This window comes from Cololabis saira, chromosome 12 (genome assembly GCF_033807715.1).
Source record: "Cololabis saira isolate AMF1-May2022 chromosome 12, fColSai1.1, whole genome shotgun sequence".
NCBI classification, from domain to species: Eukaryota; Metazoa; Chordata; class Actinopteri; order Beloniformes; family Belonidae; genus Cololabis; species Cololabis saira.
In genome coordinates this window covers 32256295-32279214 of record NC_084598.1, presented here as the reverse complement: position 1 = coordinate 32279214, position 22920 = coordinate 32256295, and the positions used below count along the sequence as shown (strand labels likewise).

The window sequence follows — 22920 nt, the reverse complement described above, 5'->3', positions numbered from 1 at the left end:
TTCCTTGAAGTGAATTATGATGACCAGCCAGAGTAACAATCAAGCTACAAGTTGAGAGATTACTTCTGTTTTGAACCATGTCATGTCCAGACATCCCGCCGAACAGAATCGAGTCACAACTGTTTCTGCAGTATGAAAGTCATCAACCGGACAAACTGCGACACTAAGGCAGCAGCAGAAACCTGCCTGTCTGCATCATCAGAACCCAATCTACATTTACAGAAAACAGAACAAAATAGTTCATACGAAAGTGAACATGGTCACTTGCTCCATGGTGTGCTGCTGAAAACTTTGGCTTTTTCCGTGAGCTGTGCGTCCGTTTATATCTCAAAACTACACCGGCTATTTCTGCTGGTCCTGCGGCATCATGAAGCACCGTAGAGTTTGTGGGACTTGATTACAGCATGTTTATTTTCCGTATATACAAAAAAACACTTCTAAATTCTCTTTTTGTGAGCTTGAAGGTGCAAATTCATTGTTGCAACACTTTAGACGAGACCAAAACCACAGAAAAGCATGCCATGTACATTGTAAATGCTGACTTAAGGCGCGTTTCCACCAGCTGGAGTTCAGGATAAACCCTCCAGACAGGAACCGACCGTCTCCTCGGCCTCTTCAGCCGGCGGGTTTCCATCGCACTGTAGCGCCACACGAGAACCTTTGAGTGAACAAATACCACAGCCGACCACCAGGTGGCGGCAACACGCAGGTTTTGCTGTTTGCAAACGGCCAGCTGCATACGAGGAGACGAAAAAGAAAAATGCAGCAAAAGAATAAAGAGAAGAAGAAAACGCGTAAATGCGGGATGCTAGAAGACCTGAACCTGCGCCGGTCCATCTACTGTTTTTCTTGTAATCTCCAGCTGCAAAATGTTTCTGGTCTAAATGGTTCAAATGAGTTGTGGTCACATGACTTCTGTTCACGGCAGAATGCTGAATGTGATTTATAAATCCTGATTAGTAGCCGCCCCCGCCAGGAGGTTCCTGTTGGCCAACATGGGTACCTCTCCTACTACAGGGACGTTTTTCGCCCCGTAAAGGTTCCTGAAGGCCACAGGGCCGTTCATGGTAATGGAGACGCGTGCCAACGACTCCCCCCCCTCGGAAAAAACTACCTGGAACTGCTAATGGAAACACGCCTTTAGTAGTAAAAAATACATTTTCTTTATTTTGTATTGTACTGTATTATACGACGGAGTATTAGGGTCAAACTAAGACAAAAAAAATTGGAAATTACGAGAATAAAGTCATAATATAATGAGAATAAAGTCGTAAAATTACGAGAATAAAGTCGTAATGTTGCGAGGATAAAGTCGTAATAGAATAAAGTCGTAATATTACGAGAATAAAGTCGTAAAATTACGAGAATAAAGTCGTAATGTTGCGAGAATAAAGTCGTAATAGAATAAAGTCGTAATATTATGTGAATAAAGTCGTAATATTACGAGAATAAAGTCGTAAAATTACGAGAATAAAGTCGTAATGTTGCGAGAATAAAGTCGTAATAGAATAAAGTCGTAATATTATGAGAATAAAGTCGTAAAATTACGAGAATAAAGTCGTAACATTACGAGAATAAAGTCGTAATGTTGCGAGAATAAAGTCGTAATATTATGAGAATATAATTTATGAGAACTCTAACAGGAAGAGCTTCTTCTCCCTGTGTTAAAATGAGGAATATTGAGCATCTTGTGAAGTTATATTTATATATTTATAATATATTACGACTTTATTCTCGTAATATTATGACACTATTCTCGTAATTTTACGACTTTATTCTCGTAATATTATGACTTTATTCTCGTAATTCTACGACTTTATTCTCGTAATATTATGACTTTATTCTCGTAATTTTACGACTTTATTCTCATTACATTATGACTTTATTCTCGTAATTTCCTTTTTTTGTTTTTTTGTTTGGCCCTAATACTCCGTCGTAGTATTACATCAGCTTTTTCCTCTATTTATTTCTTTTAGACATTTTTCTATTTGATAGTAACATTGCAGATTCAGATTGAAACTCTTCAAGAAAAAAAGGTCTTACAGTATCATCAGCACACTTCATGCTTCCTGCTGATACTTGAAATTGAAGGACAGCTCAAATGAGACATCCATTCCCTGTTTAGCGGGCATGTAGCCGGGCTGCAGCCCGACACATCTTTAAACGAGAACAACACAAACAAAAAGATCCAAAACGGCTCAGGAGCATTAGCGTTTGGAGACGGAGCATGTGTCAAGTCCATGTCGGGGCCCGTCTGCATTAATTACCGCGAGAAACGCCGAGCTGAATCGTGGCCTATGGCTCAGACAATTTCACACCAGACAAGACTCCGGAGACAAGCGGCACGCAGGATAAAACACAAGTGGTAGTTCAAAGGCTGGCAATGACAGAACTTCAAATAAGGCATCGGCGTACATTGTGTTTAAAGTGACAGCAGAAGAGGCCACCATCACTCTGGGTGTCAGACTGAAGCAAAGGCGGGTGGTAGTGGAGAGGAGGGGGGGGGGCATATGCCGGCTGAAGCCAGCTGACAAAAGAAAACTTTAATAAACAATGGCAGCACAAGGACAAGCAAAACACAAACCAAAATACGTCTCCTTTTTTCCATACGATATGAATAAACACCGGAGGAAACGTTGAATGCAATCTTGAAAGTTGCTGCAGCATGTCTAGCCCCAAAACACAACACCTCTGACAATAAATAGGAAAATGTGAAATGGGATTCTGGGCTGTTTCTCCCCCCTTTCCAACATCTCTATCAATCTAACATATTTCAATATATTTTCTGCATCACTCCGCGCGCTATCTCGCCAGGACTGATGATCATGCCGCGGCATTCGACAAACAGATGAGGAGAAAGCAAAGACGCGCATTTTTCTCTGCAGCTTGATAAATAGAAGACCTGCACAGGAACCCGGAGTGAAGAGTGTATTAGCTCACGGCGCGTAGCCGCCGTGTACAATGTGTGTGCATGTTGTTTGAACATCAGTTATATTCTGAGTGTAGGGGCTACATCCAAAGGCACAGCAGCCAGGCTACAATATGTTATCCCCGAGGAGGCAGAGAGAGGCTGTCAGATACAATATGACAAGAACACTGTCGGTTCACGGGCAGACGAGTGTATGAAAGCCTGGAGGAGGGCCAGCCAAACATCAAAGCTGGACCCCGTGCTCTTTTGTCTGGTACATGCAACAGAGAGGGGATGGTGGTGCATGCAAGTCGTCCGATTAAGAGCCAACCGACAAATATTATGGATTGGGTTAATCATAGATTGGCATTTATCTCGACGTTGCTATGAAATCCAGGGAAACCGTGGCTGGAGATTGCATCTTTCCAGCAAACGTTTAGATTTAAATAGTTGTGCACGATTGCAGTGAATTTGATCATTTTTAACCACAATTAAAAGACGGAAAACCAGCGGCGCGGGACGCAGTGTGCAGCATCCTTGTTTCTAATAGCTGAAAAAAAGCATCCCTCTAATGACCTGCTGTTGGGATTTCCTCAGCAATATTCTCCAGCTGTAATAGAAACGAGAGCATTTATTAGAGCAGCTTTCCAGAGTTAAGTCGGCCTCACAGCTGTTACTGGAAGGTGGAGACGGTAGACCTTCGTTAGGGACCAAAACAATGTCATTTGAAGCAGTTTTGAGCTGAAACCGAAGATGTGTGTGAAGCAAAATGGCAATTAAAGTTCACAAAGGAGCTACATCAAAATAAAATTGCTATCTTAGTCTTCTGACAAGACTCAAAAATGTCATTCTACTTAAGCGACGGAGTGAGGTCCTGAGAGACAAAGCAAGATTGTTCTAACTTTGTATGTGAACAAAAAGTGCACAAAAATCTTAATAACTATAAGTCTGTATAAAAGGACCTTATAGATGCAGGAGGAGGGGCGCTCGTGGCCGCCGGTTCAAAGCAGAGCATGAACTCATCCAGTGATAGTTATTATTTCGACTTGTACACACTTTTTATACGCTTTTTGTACACATACAAAGTTGAAGGGACCTTGGCTTGTCTGCAGGGACCCTGCCCACGCTATCACTTCAGCAGAATGACATTTCTGAGTCTCATCAGAGGCTTAAAATAGCGATGTACTGTTTTTTTGCCCCGAGCGCAAACATTAACGCCATTTAGCTGCAAATGCACATCCAGTTCTCAGTAAAAACTGCTGTGATTCATGTTGTTTTGGTCCCCGATCAAAGTTTACATTCCTCATCTTGTGGTAATAGACTTGTGAGATGCCCCCCACCCCCCCGGGATTACCGCGAGCAAATATGACACGGCGGCCTTATGTTTACTCCGAGCGCGCATGATCTCAGAGAATCAGCATAATGGAGACAGGAGAGGCAGAAAACCGGGCGGCAAAGCAGATCAAACCGCCGATACCGTTTTATATTTGCTGGTTTCAGTTCTTCTGGCGACACACAGGCATCTCAGGGATTTACATTTCTGGAGTAAGCCACTATGTTGACAGGGTTGATGAGAACCTTAATGTTTGCATCCTGCAGGACCTTCTGAAACAAGAAGTTGTCATTCAAGCAGCCACCTGATTTACCGTTCTTACGGCCCATCTCACCTCGACTAAACTCACGCTGGTCCTCACAGCACTGCGGCATCTAATGAAAGCAATTTTAAAACCTGGGCTGCCTTCATCTGAAATAAAAAAACAAAACAAAAAACAAAGCCTCTCGCTGAGAATACAAATATGTTTGCAAGAGATATTGAAGGATGCGCGAACTCAATGAGAGCGAAAATCAGCATCCTGAAAAGACTGCGATCACATTAATGTAAGTCACGTACACAATAATGAAACCACAAATAAGACTGGGAGGCAAAAGAGCACTAAAGGGTTTGTGGAAAAAAGGGATTTCATCCTGAATGAGCTGTTCAGATAAGGATTTGATAGAATCAAAAGATAAAATATGCCTACACAAAGAAGAAATCACATTTACAGAGTGAAAACGAACGTGACCCATCTGCACCAGCGGCACTGATGCGTTTCAGCCTCGGCTGCTACCCGACAGCCTCATCTGCAGGATTGTAATGCTGCAAAGGTTGTTTTCTAACACTCAGTCTGTTCCAGGTGAACGTGAATCATGTGCCAGCCAGTCACCAGAGTGAAAACGTTGCTGTTTTATGTTTCTAGAAAAGATGCGTCTGTGCCTCTTCAGCCGGGAGACGGGTCCAGACCAGGAAGCGAAATGCTTGGACCTTTCATCCAAGGCCATTTATCTCATTTATTTTGTGTGAGGCCATTTATCTGTTTTCACTTCGGTATGTTTCGCGTCATCACAACCTTTTTTTAAATTTTTTAAAAGTTTTTTATTTATTAACATACAGTGCAAACAGCGACAAAAGACGACATCAGTTACAATGATATGTATCTAGGTGTGTGTGTGTGTGTGTGTGTGTGTGTGTGTGTGCGTGTGTGTGCGTGTAAATAAGATGATGAAAGTAGATACATAAATTAAGAATATTAATTTGAGAATAAATAAGTAAACAAATAAATAATTATCATATAGAGTGGTGTAGCACGATATAATATAAATATAGCATAATAATAAAGTAATATCCTAATATAACATAATAATTTTTATAATATTATAACATATAACAAAATGATATCACCATACTATAATTTATAACAATATAATAATACTATAGTTTAACATCCCATGAGATTTCATAACTTAATATAATAATACACCAATAAAAAATATATCATGATAATGCCAGGAAAGATTATTAGAGTTAGAATTGGTAATTTATATATTGCAATGAGAGGTGAGGAGAAGGAGATCATGTTTCATCACTGCATACAGCCTTTTAGGAGGCCTCATGTTTACTTTCTTTATTTTATTTATCATTACTATTTTTTTTGCACGACCCAAAAAAGGTTGGAGCCTTGCTTGCTTTTTTTTTTCATAAAATATTTTTATCCCGATTTTTTTTCCCACATTTTTATAATTGCTCCTACCTACTGTAAGTCAGTCCTGGTCATTGCTCACTCTCTACCAACCCCGGGAGAGCCCACACTGAGCTCAGGTCTCCTCCTTAACTCCTGAGGAGTGAGCAGCCGCTTCTTTTCACCAGACAGGGTGGGGGCTTCTCTGGCCGGACGTAGCGCGTGGAAGGAACACGTTATTCCGGCCGGATCCTCCCCACCCCATCTGGTGCCCCTGCTGGCCAGAGGGGGCATGTACAGCCCAGGACTGTGTGCATGTTTTTTGTGAGGGTAGCTCCCATTAGCTACCCAAGGGAACACGGGGAGAACATGCAAACTCCACACAGAAAGGCCCTTTCTCCAACCCCACCCAGGGTGTGGGCGCTGAAGTCATGGGGGAACTTAACACGCCCACAGTGTCCCCAGCAGGAATTGAACCCAGGACCTTCTTGCTGTGAGACGGCTGCACTACCAGCTGCGCCACCGTGCACCCCAACTTGACCTTTTTTTTGTCTTCAAATTGTAAACCAGTTTCAGATTAATGGTCCTGAGCAAATTATTCCAAGACTATGAAGTTCTCAGCATTTACGCCTGGACCTGGAGACCGTCACCGTCTCAGACCCCTGGTCAGCACATTTTTGGCTCCGATGGCCGCAGATACCCGATTAAAGCTCTAACAAACAAAAAAGCTATACGTGAATGTGACCTGGAACAAAACTCCTTTAAAATGGACCAAAGCAAAGTGAAAAAGTTTGAAGCTCTGAACCGTCTGGCTTAGTAGTTTTCACTACAAAGACCTGAGTATCCGGTGGGAAACAGGGCGGGTTATGGGGGTTGTGTTAGTCTGAAGAAGAAGTTTATGACCTTCTCTGTTTTTATCTAGACATTGCACAACCTTTAGTAAAACAGGAACAGCATTAATGTGAATACAGAAAAAAACAGGACGGAAAAGCCGACTGTGTTGAGTCAGAGGCGCAGAACAACAACCCTGCTGACTCATCCGTTCATAACTCTTCTCTGCTATCCGCCATCAAATCAACTGATGGTCTGATGGTCTGTCTGTAGTCATCAAATTAACTGATGGTGGTCTTCATCGGGAGATTGATACTGTGCATTATGTGGCCCGCTGGGCTGCGATAACTCCAGCTACTTCTTCTGCAGTTTGAAATAAAACACTCACATAAATGGAGTCACAAAGGGCTCGACTGTACTCTCCACACAATTTTACGTAAATGAAGAGCTATAAGTTTAAAACTTTTCTTGTTTATTCTCACTTGCTCTGTTCTCTGAGAGATTAATAATAATAAATAACAATAATAATCAAGACAACCAGTCATCTGTCTGCATCTCCGCCGCTTTCAGGAGCCAAAGTCGTCGGAGGTCCATGTCTGGTCTGATGCTCCCCCAGTGCAGCGGTAACCGTGGCGACACATGCCCCGTCTCCCTGCTGGTTAGCTGTGAACACGGTGGCCTTTACGACTGAGGTGCTCCAAGTGTTGCATAACGCCACTTTGAAGCCTCATCATCTGCTGCTGTAATTTCCTCACGGATTACATAACATGACCATGAACATTTATACTGACGAGTCAGCGTGAAGCCCGCTCTGTTGGTCTTCTCCGTCTGCATTCGGCGGCGGGAAGTGATGAAGCAGAACCACTTAGCTGCTGTATTTAAGTCCAGTTTTCAGACATCTCTCTGTCAGCTTTTTGCTTCTGTTAAATACATTTTTGACTTCTGTACTTTTTACTCAGACCTGCGGAGTTATCGGTTATTATTTTCAGCCTATTTCCTGTCACTGCGCTCCATCGAGGCGTTCATGGGATCAGTGATGGCGTCGTTCCCCTGACTACCAATGCTTGTGTCCTTTGCAGTTTGAATGCAGGAAATACGTGGAAGGCACAACAAAGATAAGAACATGTTTTCAACACAAATGACTGTATTTCCTTTAAAGTATGTCATGAAGCTCTTGCAAATAAAATGTGAAAGATTATACTACGTCTACTCCTATACATAGGAAGGTGCAGCTGGATCAGTGCTGGTCAGACTTCTGAGAGGCCAGTTGGACACAGATGCTGCCATGCCAGCGCTAAAGGATTTTCTTCTCTTTTTCCCCCAACACAACAGTCCCTTTATTCAGCAAAACTAGGTCTCAAACTCACCACCATAATATCATCTTGGTATAAATGCAGCTTTCTAAGTGCTGAGTCATGCTAAGAGCTGAACCCTGCAGATCAGACAGAGTTTGGTAAGTTATTCCACCAACAATGGAGGAGAAGAGTCTGGCTACTGATTTCACCACAAAATCAGTAGCTAGATAGAAATAATATGAATCAATTTGACATAAAAATAGATTAAAAACAATTTTACAATAGCCTATGACTGTGTCTGTACTAGGGCTGTTCGGTTAATCGATTTTAAATCGTAATCGCGATTATGTAATTAGAACGATGTTAAAACGTGAAAATCGTAAAATTGATTTTTTAATTTTTTTTAATTTTTTTTTACCTTGTCTGCACACATATTAATGATTGATACCATATTAATGATTGATGGAAATACCTCTCAATACCTGCGACAAGTGCCCCATCAGAGAGGCTCTTTAGTGTAGGAGGGGGCGTTGTAACATGCCCCCGGGCATCCCTCAAGCCAGATGCGGTAGACCGGCTCGTGTTCCTTGCAAAAAAATTGCAAATGTGAATAGCAAATGTAATGAGTGACATTACACACCTCTACCTCCTTCATGGGTTGCATTATTATTTAGCATGCAAAGACCCAGTTTAGTTTAATTAGAAAATGTTTTGTTTTATTTAATTGGAAATATAACTTACTGTATGTTTGCAAGTGCTGATTTGCTGATTTTTTTTTTCAGAGATAAAACTTTATATTTTATTATATTTTTTAAAACTTTTTGCACTTTATTCATTAATTTTTTGTTTAATAAGAGCAAAGTTTGCACTTAAAGCCCAAAGGGGCAAATTTCCAATAAAAAAACAGCATATTTGAAATCATTTCTTTGCCTTTTGTCAATTCACAAAATAATCGTAATCGTAATCGAAAATCGGATTTTGAGAAAAAAAAAATCGAGATTTTATTTTTGGGCAAAATCGAACAGCCCTAGTCTGTACCAAAAATTGCCCTTTGAAACTGTTGGTCATCCAAGTGGACATGACCTGCAGCTGGACTACACACTGACAACAAAGACGGAGAAGGAGAGGGAAAGCGCCGCCAAACAAACAAGCTTGAAAGCATTTCCTTCCACTACGGGCGACATGACTGACCAAAACATTTAAGCTCGTCAAGTGACCTCATTAGGGCCAGCTTGTTCTTGGTTTTACTTCAACATACGTGATTCACTGCCAACAGACAATAATCTATCAGATTACACAATATGTGCATAGGCAGCAATACACCAAGGTCTCAGGTCGTCTCTCAGCTATAGTCTCCAAGTCTGAACTGTTGGTGATCCCAGTAGACCAGTCTATCCAGAACGATGCTAATGTCCAACTGAACTTCTCCAGATGGTCCAGAAAGCAGTGGTTGGTGTTCAACCAGCCTAATATGGCTCACAACGTTACTCGTCATATCTCCACTGGGTACCCCCGACTCCCCGAATACAGTTAATTACTAATGAATGCCTACAAGCTGATCTTCTGGGTCTGCAGCCAGTTATTTAAACTCGATCCTTGAGGCTTACACTCTTGTTCGATCATTACAGTCCCCGAAGAAACAGCAGCTGGCACTGCTACCCGGCGCACAAGGTAATCAGACTGTTTACATCTGTGGTGCCAGCAGTATCCATCAGAGCAGGAGCATATCTCTCTCTCTCTGCTTCAACTAACTCTTGAAGAGAATACCTCCTAACTCCGAAAATTAGTCCTTTAGTCCCTTACATGATTCTCTTTTCATATTGATCATAATTGATGTAGCACTTAGTCTGCAACTGGAACTATGAATCATGCAAAGCAGCTCTGCTTGTATTGAATGCTTTCACATTGTGATTTTTACTCTGACACATTAAGTTTGTTTCAGAACCCATACTTGTTCACTTCAACTTGGCTAAGAAGTTGAAACATTGCTTTAGTCCCGTCAGACCCGGGGCTGCAATTAACTATTCTGATAGTAGTCATCGACTATTGAAACGATTAGTCGACTAATCGGATTATGACTTTCACAATTATTAAATGGCTCTTATTTAGCTCTCACCTTTTAAATTTTGAATGAGGTTGTGAAAATTATTTGCTAATTAAAAATAAGTCTCACCAACGTTAAGAATTGAAGGATGACGCCTGTTGAAAAACACGAGCGGTGACAATAGCAGCGGAACGCTATTGAGCGTATGCTATTCTCAGCAGAGATAGGAGGTTTAGCGATGCCTCACTCAATTGAATTTTCTTTTTCTGACAAAAGTCGACAATTAAGTTCATTGGCGACTATCTTTATTATTAATTTACAACGTCGACTGATGGTTGCACCCCTAATCTACAGTACATTTCTGCTTGAGTGAAGAAAGTGCATACCTTTACCACTTCTGTCTGCATCCGTTTGTCTACCTCTCCTGTATAAATCAAGTCTTTTTGAGTTAACTGCAGTGATGTCTTTGCGTTTACAGCAAACCTGGCAGGCCTATACCCCCCCACCTTCTGTCCTGGCTGATGCTGGAACAAAGACCGCGTAGCTGGAGGAGGGCCACCAGAGCAACAAAAAAAAAAAGAAAGAAAACTGCTCAAGATAAATAGATAAATAAATGATGCAAGGCTCCCTGACCTACTGGGTCGCTGAGCATTGTGTGCTCGTCTCGGTGAAAGTTGTACATTTTGCAGCTTTCCTTCATTTGGCCAAAAAAAGCTCAAGTAAAGCACTTCTATTTCCCTTCAGGCCACAAGCCAGAATTCAGAGGCTTTTGTTGTGTGGGTGTAGGAGGATGTTTTTTCATTTTCTTTTCTTCCAGCTACCGTTGAGGTTTTTTTTTTCTCTCTGTAGAATGAAATACATTGGAGACCAGAGTCTGAACATGATCAAATCAAGGTTTCAAGCACTTGCAATTCATAATTAAAGTACCCTCTAGCTTGTAAAACATAATATTTAGGAAATTATTGTGCTCCGACTCTGCATCTCAGCAGCACTTCTGCTATACATGATTTAAATCCGGGCCCATCACTTTGCAAAGGCATGGCATTATTAAAGGCTGATATTAGAGCTCAGAAGAGCCCTCAAAATCAGAGACAAGTGAAGCAATCACAGAGGCCTCTTGTTTCCCTAAAAGGGTAGAAACCATTATAATTCTGTCAATTTTTCCAAACTTGTACATTTTAAGCTGCACGTTGCTCCGTTGTGCGGTCAAGCACATGCAACACACAGCTGTTGCCTTGTGTAACGCTGCAGCTACACATCAGCATCTCCTCTTCAGGTGAATGAAACCCAGCTAATAAGAGCCCGCTCCGGGCCTCCGGAACTATCCGCCGCAGAGGAGATCATACGTAGGCCTTTCAGCAGCTCACTAGTGAAGACAAATGGTCAGCCTGTTTGGCAGGTGGGTGGGGGCTCCTGAGAGGGGCCCATATTAATGGCTAGCTGGCGGTGGAGAGCGGCCTGCATGTGCGGGCTCCATTAGCAGGTCAGGGTGAAGCGCGTGACCTGGCAGGGCCACCGCGAGCTGCACACAAGAGGACAGATGGCAACGAGGAGGCGGAGGGCTCAGGAACCGCTGCAGGTGCAGGTGCAGCATGAGTGTGTAGGTTACGTCACTGGAGCTTGTTATTAAACTCTCTAGTTGGTGAGTAATTCTTTATAACATTAACATGAACTTATTATTAGTATCAGTTATGTTTGAAACTTCATTGATTCATACTCATCCAGTTTTGTTATTTAGTTCCTGTTTTATTTTGAAACCTGTGTGTGTGTTTCAGTTATGTCTTGACTTCCCTTGTTCCCATCTGTTCTGATTGTCTGCACCTGTGTCTGCACCTGTGTGCACCTGTGTATGCACCTGTGTCAACCCTTCCGTGCATGTATCTCGTCTCGTCTTTCCCTTGCTTCATGCTGGTCCAAACTGTTCTTTCCCTCCATGTTTCAGGTCATGTTTTTGTACTTATGTCACAGTTTTGCTATTTAGTTCCTGTTTTATTTTGAAACCTGTGTCTTTGTTTCAGTTACGTCTTGACTTCCCTTGTTCCCATCTGCCTCTGATCCGCTTCCTGCTGCCATTGTTCAGCCAGCCACCGAGCCTGGTGTGACACAGGTTATAGCGATGTTTGACAAGGTTTTATCCTTGTTTAATGCTAAAACCTGGAGGGATGGTAATCCTCACCCAGCAGGTAACCCACCAGCCCAGAAACAACCCTACCGTCCCCCGCAATCAGCCACACTCCGTACCGTCGTGTGCAGTTCTGGGGACCACACGACCCATGCTCACTGCAAACTGTACAGGCTGTGCCTTAACCGCTTCAACTCTGACCATGCCTCTCCCTCGGACACAAATCCTACTCCATCTCAGTGACTTGAAGTTAGTGGATTGAATGATGTTGACATTGAAGGATGTGAGGTGTCACATGAATGGAAAGAACGGCTGACCGATCTTGTGCTTGCATACCAAGATGTGATATAAGCCAAGATATAAGACAAGATATAACCAGAACGGTTGACGAGACACAGGTGCAAACAATCAGGACAGATAAGAACAAGGGAAGTCAAGACGTAACTGAAACAAAGACAGGTTTCAAAATAAAACAGGAACTAAATAACAAAACAGATATGAAACTATATGATGTTTCCACACAAGTGTTTTCAACTTGTTCTCCTGATGTGGCGACATCCAGGGGCCTGTGAGGGCTTCTGGGAGTTCTGGACTGGCTTGGTTCCAGTTCCTCTTCGAGAACAAGAACCATTTTCCCTGTTCTCGTTGAGTGTGAACCTGAACCTTGAACCTGCCAAGCATCTTTCCAAAATGCGCCGCGGTGTCCCTGGCAGGATTGCCCTCGCTGATTAGAACCTCCACTGCCATGGTGCAGCAGTTTCACCCCTGTGCTCGGTGGGACCCAGGCGTGAGCCTCTACTGATCATGTATAATACGTGAGCTGAAGTCGCGATATAAAGTCTCAGATGTTGCATGTTTATTTGGCATAGAAATACAACACTATTTCAATTTCTTAAGGTCACAATGACTTCTAGGGTAAGAATTCATTAATGCCTCACTTTAGGTCAGTCCAAAAACACGGAAAAGTTGAGGTTTGATTGTGACATATTCAATCAGCGCCCAAATTTAAACATCCCCCCCAAAAATTAAGCGAATCTAGGAAACATGAAATGAAGGGGTTTGAGCTGCTGCCTGGATGACATTCGTGATCAAAAGGAATCTTTGATCAACATTTATCAAACGTTCCTCTGCACGCACCAACAGGTCGCATAGCGCTGATTATCGTCAAGGTCATCAGCAGAGAAATGAGATGATGATTTTTTGCATCCAATTTCCCAGTTTATCTCATGAAGAAAGTAATAATACTACTAATACTGCTAATTTTAAGTTGGCCTTAAGTTTTTTATGATGCGTGCAACAGAGAAAAGGTCACGGGAGCACGACTGTGCTGCATTGAATTAGACTTTCACATTTATGGACTGGAAACCCACCACGACCAGAACCGTGCGTCCCCTCACCTACACATTGGTATGGAAAAGGCCAAAGTCGTCTTCGCTGGCTGGAAAGGTCGAGGACAAGACTTTTCTAGTCTCCACACCGGAGCACACAGGACCAAAAAAACAACCAAACTCAATAACCTGGTCAAGACAGGCAGCTCAGCTCTGGACCGTCCTCCTGCCTCCCTCCGGGAGGCTTGAACGAGTTCTGACTAACTCTGTTAGCGTGAGTCTGTCGCCGACAGATACCAAAGCTTCGTTCTTCACGGTTGAGGGATGCCAGGTCTTTTATTATAAGGTATCTTATTGGGTTTAATATCTGACGTGTTATCAGTCCTTTAAGCGTTAAAGAGACCTGAAGCACTACTGCATGTGACTCTCCAACAGGAAGTGAGAGCGATAACACCCACATGCTCTGTTTTTAACACCATTATTATTTATTTAATCTTCACTGATGTTATTTTTATATTCCACACGGATCACTTCATATGTATTTAACATCAATTTTCCATGTGGTGATCAATAACAACACAATACTGCGTATTGCCATGCTGAAACTACAGCAAAACCCCATGTATAATTGATCTGAATATTGCATTATGCTTTATTAGATGCAGGATTTCTGCATACTACACCACCATCAGGTACATTTGTCACTTTGTTTTATCCTCCAACTCCACCTCCAGCAAACTTGTGCACCGCAGCATGAATAATGAGCGCGGCCATTATCATCTCTCAGAAACCCGCACAGTCACACTGAATGCCACTGCGTATAATGATTACGACCATGGGAAGACAGATCCTCTCACAATTAAACCTCCCTCTCTGCACTCTCTTTTACACTGATGAGGACAGGCAGTAACTCCTGTTGCCTCACTATCGCCGTCCTTTCCCCGCCGCCTGAGCCTGATCCGTCTTCTTTATGGCCTCCTCGTTTTCATTCATTTTCCAGGATGTGTCCTCCACTCATTTCAGCAAACACTTCTGGATAACTCCCCCTCTGCTACGGCAGAGTCCTCTCAGTCCCAGCCCGCCGAACCAAAATGGAAAAACACCGGCATCATCGCCTGTGATTAACTCCTGCAATAAAACTGCTCTGCAGCAGCTCATTAAGAATATTCACTGTACAAAAGGCAGAGCAGTAGCGTAAGTGTACTCCAGGGTACTTTAGGCAGGACAGGGTAAAATCTGCCACAGCTGCCAAGGGCTACCAGACAGAGGGTGGGGGGGGGGAGGGGGCAGCGGCGGAGGAGATGAAGAGAAGACAAACGAGAGCGATGAAGTGGAGTGAAACTGAGCTAATCGTAAGTTGACCTCTGGCAGGACGCACCTGTCGACGAGGACGGATGTCCGTCCCGGCCAGACCACCTTTTCATGTCTAGCCCATCTGTGGAAGTACATTTTTCTGTCTAACTGCTGTTATTTGAGCAGATTGAGTCACTTCATTGACACATTGTGTGCAACAACTGCTACTAAACGCGCATGAAAAAGTAAGCGCCCCCTGTGAGGCTGGTCTTGGCAATATGAAAAAAATAAATGACTCACGAAAAACAAAAACATCTAACTTTTTTCACAGTGTTGCTGTACATCTATGCATTCAGGTGTGAGTTAACACCAAAAGGGAAAGATATAATTAAACATTTTAAGGAAGTCTTTTCTTTTTTTGCTGCACATCAATCTGGAAGGGTTAGAAAACCATTTTCAGACTGTTTAGAGTTCACTGCTGTGGAAAGCGCTCAAGATAATCACTTATCTCAACAAATGTACCCCAAGGGAAGGCAAGACTGCCGGCAAGACTGCCTTAGAGCTGCATCTACATCTAAATCTAAAGTTCATGATGAAGTTCAAGAAGTGCAGAACAAGTGTGGTTTGTTTGGAAAGGTTTCCAGGAACGAGAGACTGATGTTTGAAAAATGCATCTGAAAAAAAATCACTTCTGGAACAATGAAAACCTACTACCAAGCACGGCAGTGGAGGGGTGATGATGCGGGCTTGTTATACAGCTGCAGGACCTGGGGACCAGGTATGAATCTCCTTGCATGGAGGGAAATGCGAGGCTATTGATCTGACAGCTAAAGCTTGACTGAAACTGGGTCACGCAAAGAGCAAATGACCCGAATCAGCAACCAGCAACAAGGTTCTACTCAAGGTCCAGACCTCAAAGCAGACCCTTAAAGGTTGGATAGGAGAGGTTTTTCCATTGATTAAATGCGCCCACATCAAAAGAGAAAGTACGAGTCGCCTGCAGGGACAACACGGCTCTGAAACCTCCGACCTCCAACTCCAGACTCCAATCAAAACGCCGTCGGCTCGTCTTTCAAACTCTCTGCAGCAATCGATCTTTGGGGGCGTGGCTTCCGAGGAGCAGCGTTGCAAGGCAGGCCTGCAGGAAGGCGATTTAACTTTTATCTTTCTTTTGCTTTTCAACTTTCAGACTTGTAAAGGTTTTTATAACATCCCCTACCCAACCTTTAATAAGCATGGGGGGGGGGGGGGGGTGACTGCGTTGCTATTAAAATATTTTCTCTGTTCCATAAATCTGCCAGGCAGATATATCTGCAAGTATGACTTTATTAAAGATAATATCCTGTTATTTAAAACTCACACTTTCTAGACTTCGTTTCAGTGTTTGTGGGGAAGTACTGGCTACAGTAGCCGTTAGCACTTGCCTGTGGACATTTTTATTGGCAGACAAGGTAATCATGTAAAAGAATGTCATAAAGTCAGCCAGTCAATCAGTAAAGTACTTCATGCAATCAAGAGCTGGACAGTTAATGAACAGCATCGGCAAACATTAACGGACCCAGACCAACCAGAACTGAGTTAAACTGTTTAACGGATAATGTTTCAACGTCTGAAGATCCAACTTAAATGTGCCGTTTCTAAATTAAAATCGACACAGTCTAGTTTCAGCGTGCGACTTGAAGCCCTGGTGATGTTTAAATGAAAATTTTCGGTGACCCAACAAATATGATCCCCTCGCTGTACGTTCCCTCTCAGCTCTCCGGCTTCATGCTTTTCCTTCAGTTCACTGCTTTTTCTTTAAAACTCGTTTAACTTTACACACAGCTGAGCTGACAGTTGTGCGCGCTACGTGCACGGCATTACAACTGAGGAAGGAAAGTTGGAGACAACCTGGTGAACAGCGTGGAGAATTCAGCTCAAGAAACATTTCCTGCAGCCGCTGGAGACCGAAGCAGCAAAAAGGAGCAATTCAGCTCTGGGTTTTTATATCACTATAACACCAAGTAAAATCTTATTATATTGAGACAATAAATGATTAATTTGTGCTAGTCGGAGAATAAAAACTAATTTCTAGTCTAGTTTCTACTAAAGTCACATTTAAGGGAGACAGCTGTGGCGTTGTGGCGTGAACGTGCAGGTGAATATTTGCTGGCATGTTTGCTGTATCAAACTAGAAAGTCGTGTTTTGTTGTTGCTTTAAGATCTCGTTTCTAGTGACTCAAGGTCTGAACAATTTTGACATTTCGTCCAAGTAGATCTAATGACATCATTAACAAAAAAGGCCTTAAAATACACTTTTTTTTTTACTGGTCAACATTTGAAATTGATTAAAAGATTTCAAGATGGATTGGGTTTAACATCTAAGTGTGTTTACACACACACACACACACACACACACACACACACACACACACACACACACACACACACACACACACACACACACACACACACATATATATACTGTATATGTATGTGTGTGTATATATATATATATATATATATATATATATATATATATATATATATATATATATATATATATATATATACATATATATATACACACACATACATACACACACATACATATACAGTATATATATATATATATATATATATATATATATATATATATATATATGTATATATACACACACATATATATACACATTCATACATTCATACATACATACATACATACATACCGGTACATACATACATACATACACACACACACACACACACACACACATTATATATATATATATATATATATATATATATATATATATATATATATATATATATATATATATATACATACAGTATATATACACACACACTCCTTTTTCTTCTTCATTCCTCTAATTATCTATCATCATATCATGACAAGATATTAAACAACTTTCATTTAATTTTTATGAACAACTGTGTATAAAAGGATGTTTTTTTGACAAATTCATTATTTTGATTTAGGTATTAATTAAGGGATTTATTCATTTGGTCCAAATTCCACAGAGAACTGGTACAACTTGTATCCTCTTCAAATCTCTCTTTGCTATTCAACCACTTGGGTCTCTTTTGAATCTGGTCGTTGAACTTTCAAAGAGCAGCAGACGAACCTTTTTTATATTATTAACTTAAAAGCTGCATTATGCTGTTTTTGGCCCATCCAAGTTCGTTCCTCTGCTTCTATCACCATCCTAAGGTTGATTTATGTATATTTATACAAAAATTAAGCAAAAAATGAAAAAACAAAAAACAAAATGAGGGGCAACACTAAGTACCCTCTGACAGGATTGAAGTGGGGCAAACTGCAGCCTGGGGCTGCCCATCACCACCCTTGATGGACCAGCGGTTCTAGATAACAAATGTCTGGTTAGTCCGTTGGTGTGGAGCATTTAGGTATGATGCAACACAACGGCAAGGAAGAAAGACATAAGCAACTGTTGCTGTAAATCAGTCTGAGCTGTAAAACCATTTCCAGTCTGGAGTTCATCGTTCAACAAGAGACTGATTCAGATACAGGCATGGTGAGATAGTGAGACCTGTAGCCATGGCGACAGCCACTTGATCAGCCAGCAGTACAGCCTGGAGAGCAGTTATTGTTTTTTATGAGATTTTTCTTCTCAATTTAAATCCTTGTTATCGTTTGCAGTGATGCTTCTTGTCTGTTAGCACCTATATATTCACCAACAAGCAGCTTGTGACGTGCAGCAGCTCTGCAGCTCTGAGCATCTTGTTATTTTTTTTCACTGCTGAAGGAAACGAGTGTGTTAATCAGAGCTCAGTCGGCGCCGCAGCTTTGGCAGCGACAGCGCTTTGGACGCACGCGGCCTTCTTATGGAGCCATCAGCGCGCCAGATGACACCATATTGAGGGTTTTAAAAATTTAACACGTTTATTCATTTACATCTCCAACAATGTCAGCAAGAGGTCACATCCCATTAACATATTTCCACCAATAGGTTGATGATTAAAGACATTCGATATTTCTGCTGTGTTGCCTCGCGAAAAAGACAAAAAAAAAAAAACTTAATTCAGCTGTAGGCGAATCTGCTGTTGATAGCATCCACTCGCGGATACATTTTATTTGTGGAAGAGAGCCAAGATGTCACAGCAGATGTTTCTTTTTTTTTTAATCAGCTGTTCATGTTTACTACTTATTTATTATCGCCCCCATAAACTCAAACTGATTCTAATAATAAACAAAACGACACAGAACATAATCTTTGACACGCAGCAGAGGAAACACAAAGAAGGTATCAGCATGACGCATCGTAGCAAGAAGTATGAAATAGGTTCAAAGGATGATTAGCAGCATGTTCTCACTCGCAGCTTGATGAGCAGCCTTTGGCAAAACAATCCCTCTGTACTCCGTCAGCGTCGTTTAGCTGCAGGATTAGAACCTGCTTTAGCGTCCTGCGTTAGCGTCCTGCTGGCCGACGATGTTCAAAAACCAATAAACTGGGTTTTAGACGGAGTGCTGGTTCCGTAATGCAACCTTCTCACCCGTGGTTTTGGTACCATTTGAGGCTTTTATGCTGAGAAATTATTTTGAGGGATACCCTGCAAGTTTCAAATTACATTTTCTTGAGCAAGCCCCAATATTTGATCCGTTTTAAACGGATTAAGTTCTTTATTTTGATTAAACTGCTTTGCTCAGTCGCGCATTCACCAAGAAACACTGCGAAGGAACCCGGTTAGCAAAGAGTGGTTGGCCCCAAACTTGGCCCGTATTTATGGCGTCAACTCAGTGCCAAAATGTAATTGAATCTGTAACCTACAAATTAAAACCTCAAACCGAGGGAGCATTCACCTTTTTCGGTCACACTTGTCTTTTTCTCGCCATCAGTTCTTGAACCATCTCTGTTTTCAAGACGCCTTTCTCATCAATTGTGAGAATAATGTCAAATCAGCGCCGCAGATTTGGGGTTTGGATTCACAAAACACGTGTTGAATTGGCGCCATATATGTCTGCAATTTTCTTTGCCCACTTTTTTTTTTTTAACAATATGTTTATTGATTTTTGTTTTTTGAGAGAACATGCAGTAACAAGCACAGTAACATCCCGAACATCCCTCCTCCCCCCACCCTCAACAGCACAAACACTCAAGGGTGAATTAAAACAAATACAAACATACAATGACATTAAATCAAATCGTATAATAACCCCCCCCACCCCACCCCCCCCCCAAAAAAAAACAAGGTTAATAGCGGTCCTGCTTGCTTATAAAAGGCATGCCAGTTTCCACCAGCGCAGCCCTTCAAGTTTTAATCATTAATTACAGTCCGATCACTTTCCAGGAACTGCATAAAAGTGTCCCATATCTCTGTGAGCTTGCTTAGTTTCCGTTTGGCAACATCAGTTAATTTCTCCAGTGCCAAGCATGACGCCATCTCCCGTAACCACATTCCCTGTGCGGAGCCGTCCATACTTTTCCACCTCAATGCAATCGCTCTCCTAGCATGAAGTAAGGACAGATCAATCAAGGGAGCTATTTTGCGGCCTGGTACATACAGTAGTGATCAGGATAAATATCTAATATACAGAGCCTTGCCTCAAGTGGAACCACTGTATTAGTTATACGTGAAATCCTGTCAGTTACATCCATCCAAAATGACTGAATTTTAATGGCATTCCCACATGTAGTGCAGCAGAGTGCCAACACAACCATTACATTTTATACAGCTATCAGGAATGTTTTGCTCACTTTTTTACTTCAACTGATGGCACTCGAGGTGGGTGTGGCTGCTCAACGTGGTCCACACATCCGCCGGTTCTTCATTTTCTGTGGGCGTTTGGGCCACATCCGGACCTATCTACACTTGTCATATCTCATGTCAAACACCAGCTTGTGAAATCTGCACAAGATCAGACTTTTAACAGATGCCGAGACCCAACTTTGGCCCAGTTGACGGACCGTGAGACACGTCCGGCCCACAATTGGGTTGTAAGTGCATAAGAGAAGTCCAAATTAGGTCCAGATGTGTCTGCTGTTCTGGACATGAATTAAAGATTTTCTCCAAATCTGCACAAAATTACGTGAACTTTTTGTTCTTTGAAAAATAATATTAAAGTGCTTAATGTACTTTGGTAAATTAACTGAAAGGAAATGACATTAGATGAGAAATATTACTGCATATTTTTGGGTGCTGGGTCAAGTTTTGTCACTGTTACACCTCGTTCCCGCTTCCCTTCTTTGAGCCTTCGTCGTAGACGACATGCCCCTCTTCTAACATTGTTAATGTTGCAAACATTGTTAATGTTGCAAACACCTACTCTTAGGTATCGAGGGAGATAAGCCAGTTTTACAACAGCCTACAAGGTTTTCTGGACGTGTCATATGAGGTGTTGGGGGAAAATGAAGGTCAGCAAGGATGTAACTGGTACTATGGATATGTGACAAACCCCCGAACAGTCACCTCCAGGTCCAGCCGGCCCATGTGAACTGCAGCTACTCCAATAAGGCCGGTCGCACCAGAATCACCGTGGTGACGTTCACAAGCTCCGTCTGCTGCACCATTGAATATATTTTGGCACTCAGCAACAGATAAACTTACAGATCAATTTACAGATGGGAGCTGGAGCCAGCAGGAAGTCAGGCACAAGAGCAGAACAGACAATCCCCTCGATTTTCAAAATAATATGCCGCGAGTGGGCTGCGACTCATACCTCAAAGTCGCTTTAACCCGGCGGAGGCCACGGGTAAACAAATCAGAGGGTTTCGGGAGAGATTTAAACCACCCGGGGATCAATTTCACTGAATTTGCTTCAACACAAAAAAAAAAATGGTGAAACAGATCCAGGTCAAATACGAGCTGTTGTGTTTGTGCATCTACAGTTCTGGGGAGGCGCACATTAGAGTACGGGGTTGTGCACCGCAGGAGGCAACGCAGTTTACGCAGCAGCACTTAAAAGGTCCAGCTGAAGTTTAACTTCAGCTTGTTCCCTCTGAGCAAAATCACCCTGCAAAGATATTTAAAAGAGAGCCGTGCACAATGTTTTGTTTTGGTGAAAAAGCGAAGCGTGAAAAGCTGTTGTTTTCACCACATCTGATAAACACAGACCAGAGTTGTCTGTCTCTGGGCTAAATTATGGGAACTGACCCATGAAAGATGTCGGTCGACGTCTTGTTTGACGGGTAGCATTTAGCCGACACTGAGACACACAAGTTGTTTCTTACCAAAAACAGGCCAGCAGCAGACACACAAACCCCAGCCCATAATCAAAAGTTTCCTCCAACCAGTCTCCCAATTGTGACTTTATCTTTGTTTACTTATTATCTTCAAAATAGTGTAATTACTGCCATTGTTCTCCCCTTGAACTTATTGCTGGTTGTTATCTTGCTGAAACCCCAGCAAAAACTAAGATATATCTTCAGAACCTTGTCATTTGTGTGCCGCTCACATCTCCATAGGACGTTCAAGTCCCCCGCAGAGGACAGAAATGAACTACCAGGTCTCACAAAGACACAAGGACATGTTCCCGGCACCCGTGAGTCCGCTTCAGATTCCTACCTGATCCAAAATGAGCCTTTTCAGTATTAAAGAGTCCAGAAAATAATTCAGCTTTAACTGTTGTTAGTTTTCTTTTCTTTCTTAGCAGGTTAAAATTAGGGCTGGGGATCGATTCAAAGGTCAAGAATCGATTTGATTCCGATTCTTAAGATTCAGAATTGATTATCAAGATTTGATTCGATCCGATATTGATTTGGGTTAGTGTTATTAAAACTGTTTTTTGAGCTGTTGCATGAATTATATGACTGTAGTTATGCAAAATATTACTACTAGTATTATATTGAGATTAAACAGCAAGTATTGGCAGCTAATGATGCTGTAAGGACCAATCAGTTCCCAGAATGCTGATAAAACTGCTTTCAGAAACATCATGTGGGTCAGAATTACCAAACAGATCCAGGGAGGAAACAGAGACGGATGAAATCGGTTTTATTTTTTCCCACATTCCGTTTTTATTTGTTCCATTTTCGGTCTATTTTGGTTTTTAATTTTTTTTATGCTAATTTGGTTTTTAGCATTTTTTGCAAATGTAACCCCAAGACAGTATATAAAGTAATGAAATATAGACAATTTATGCAA

General features: G+C 41.9%; 1 protein-coding gene across 1 annotated transcript in view; it reads right to left on the bottom strand.

The window, feature by feature from the left end:
- The window catches only part of tafa5l (TAFA chemokine like family member 5, like), a 77585-nt gene that overhangs the window by 11428 nt on the left and 43237 nt on the right, over positions 1 to 22920 (bottom strand). The gene's annotated exons all lie outside the window — the stretch shown is intronic.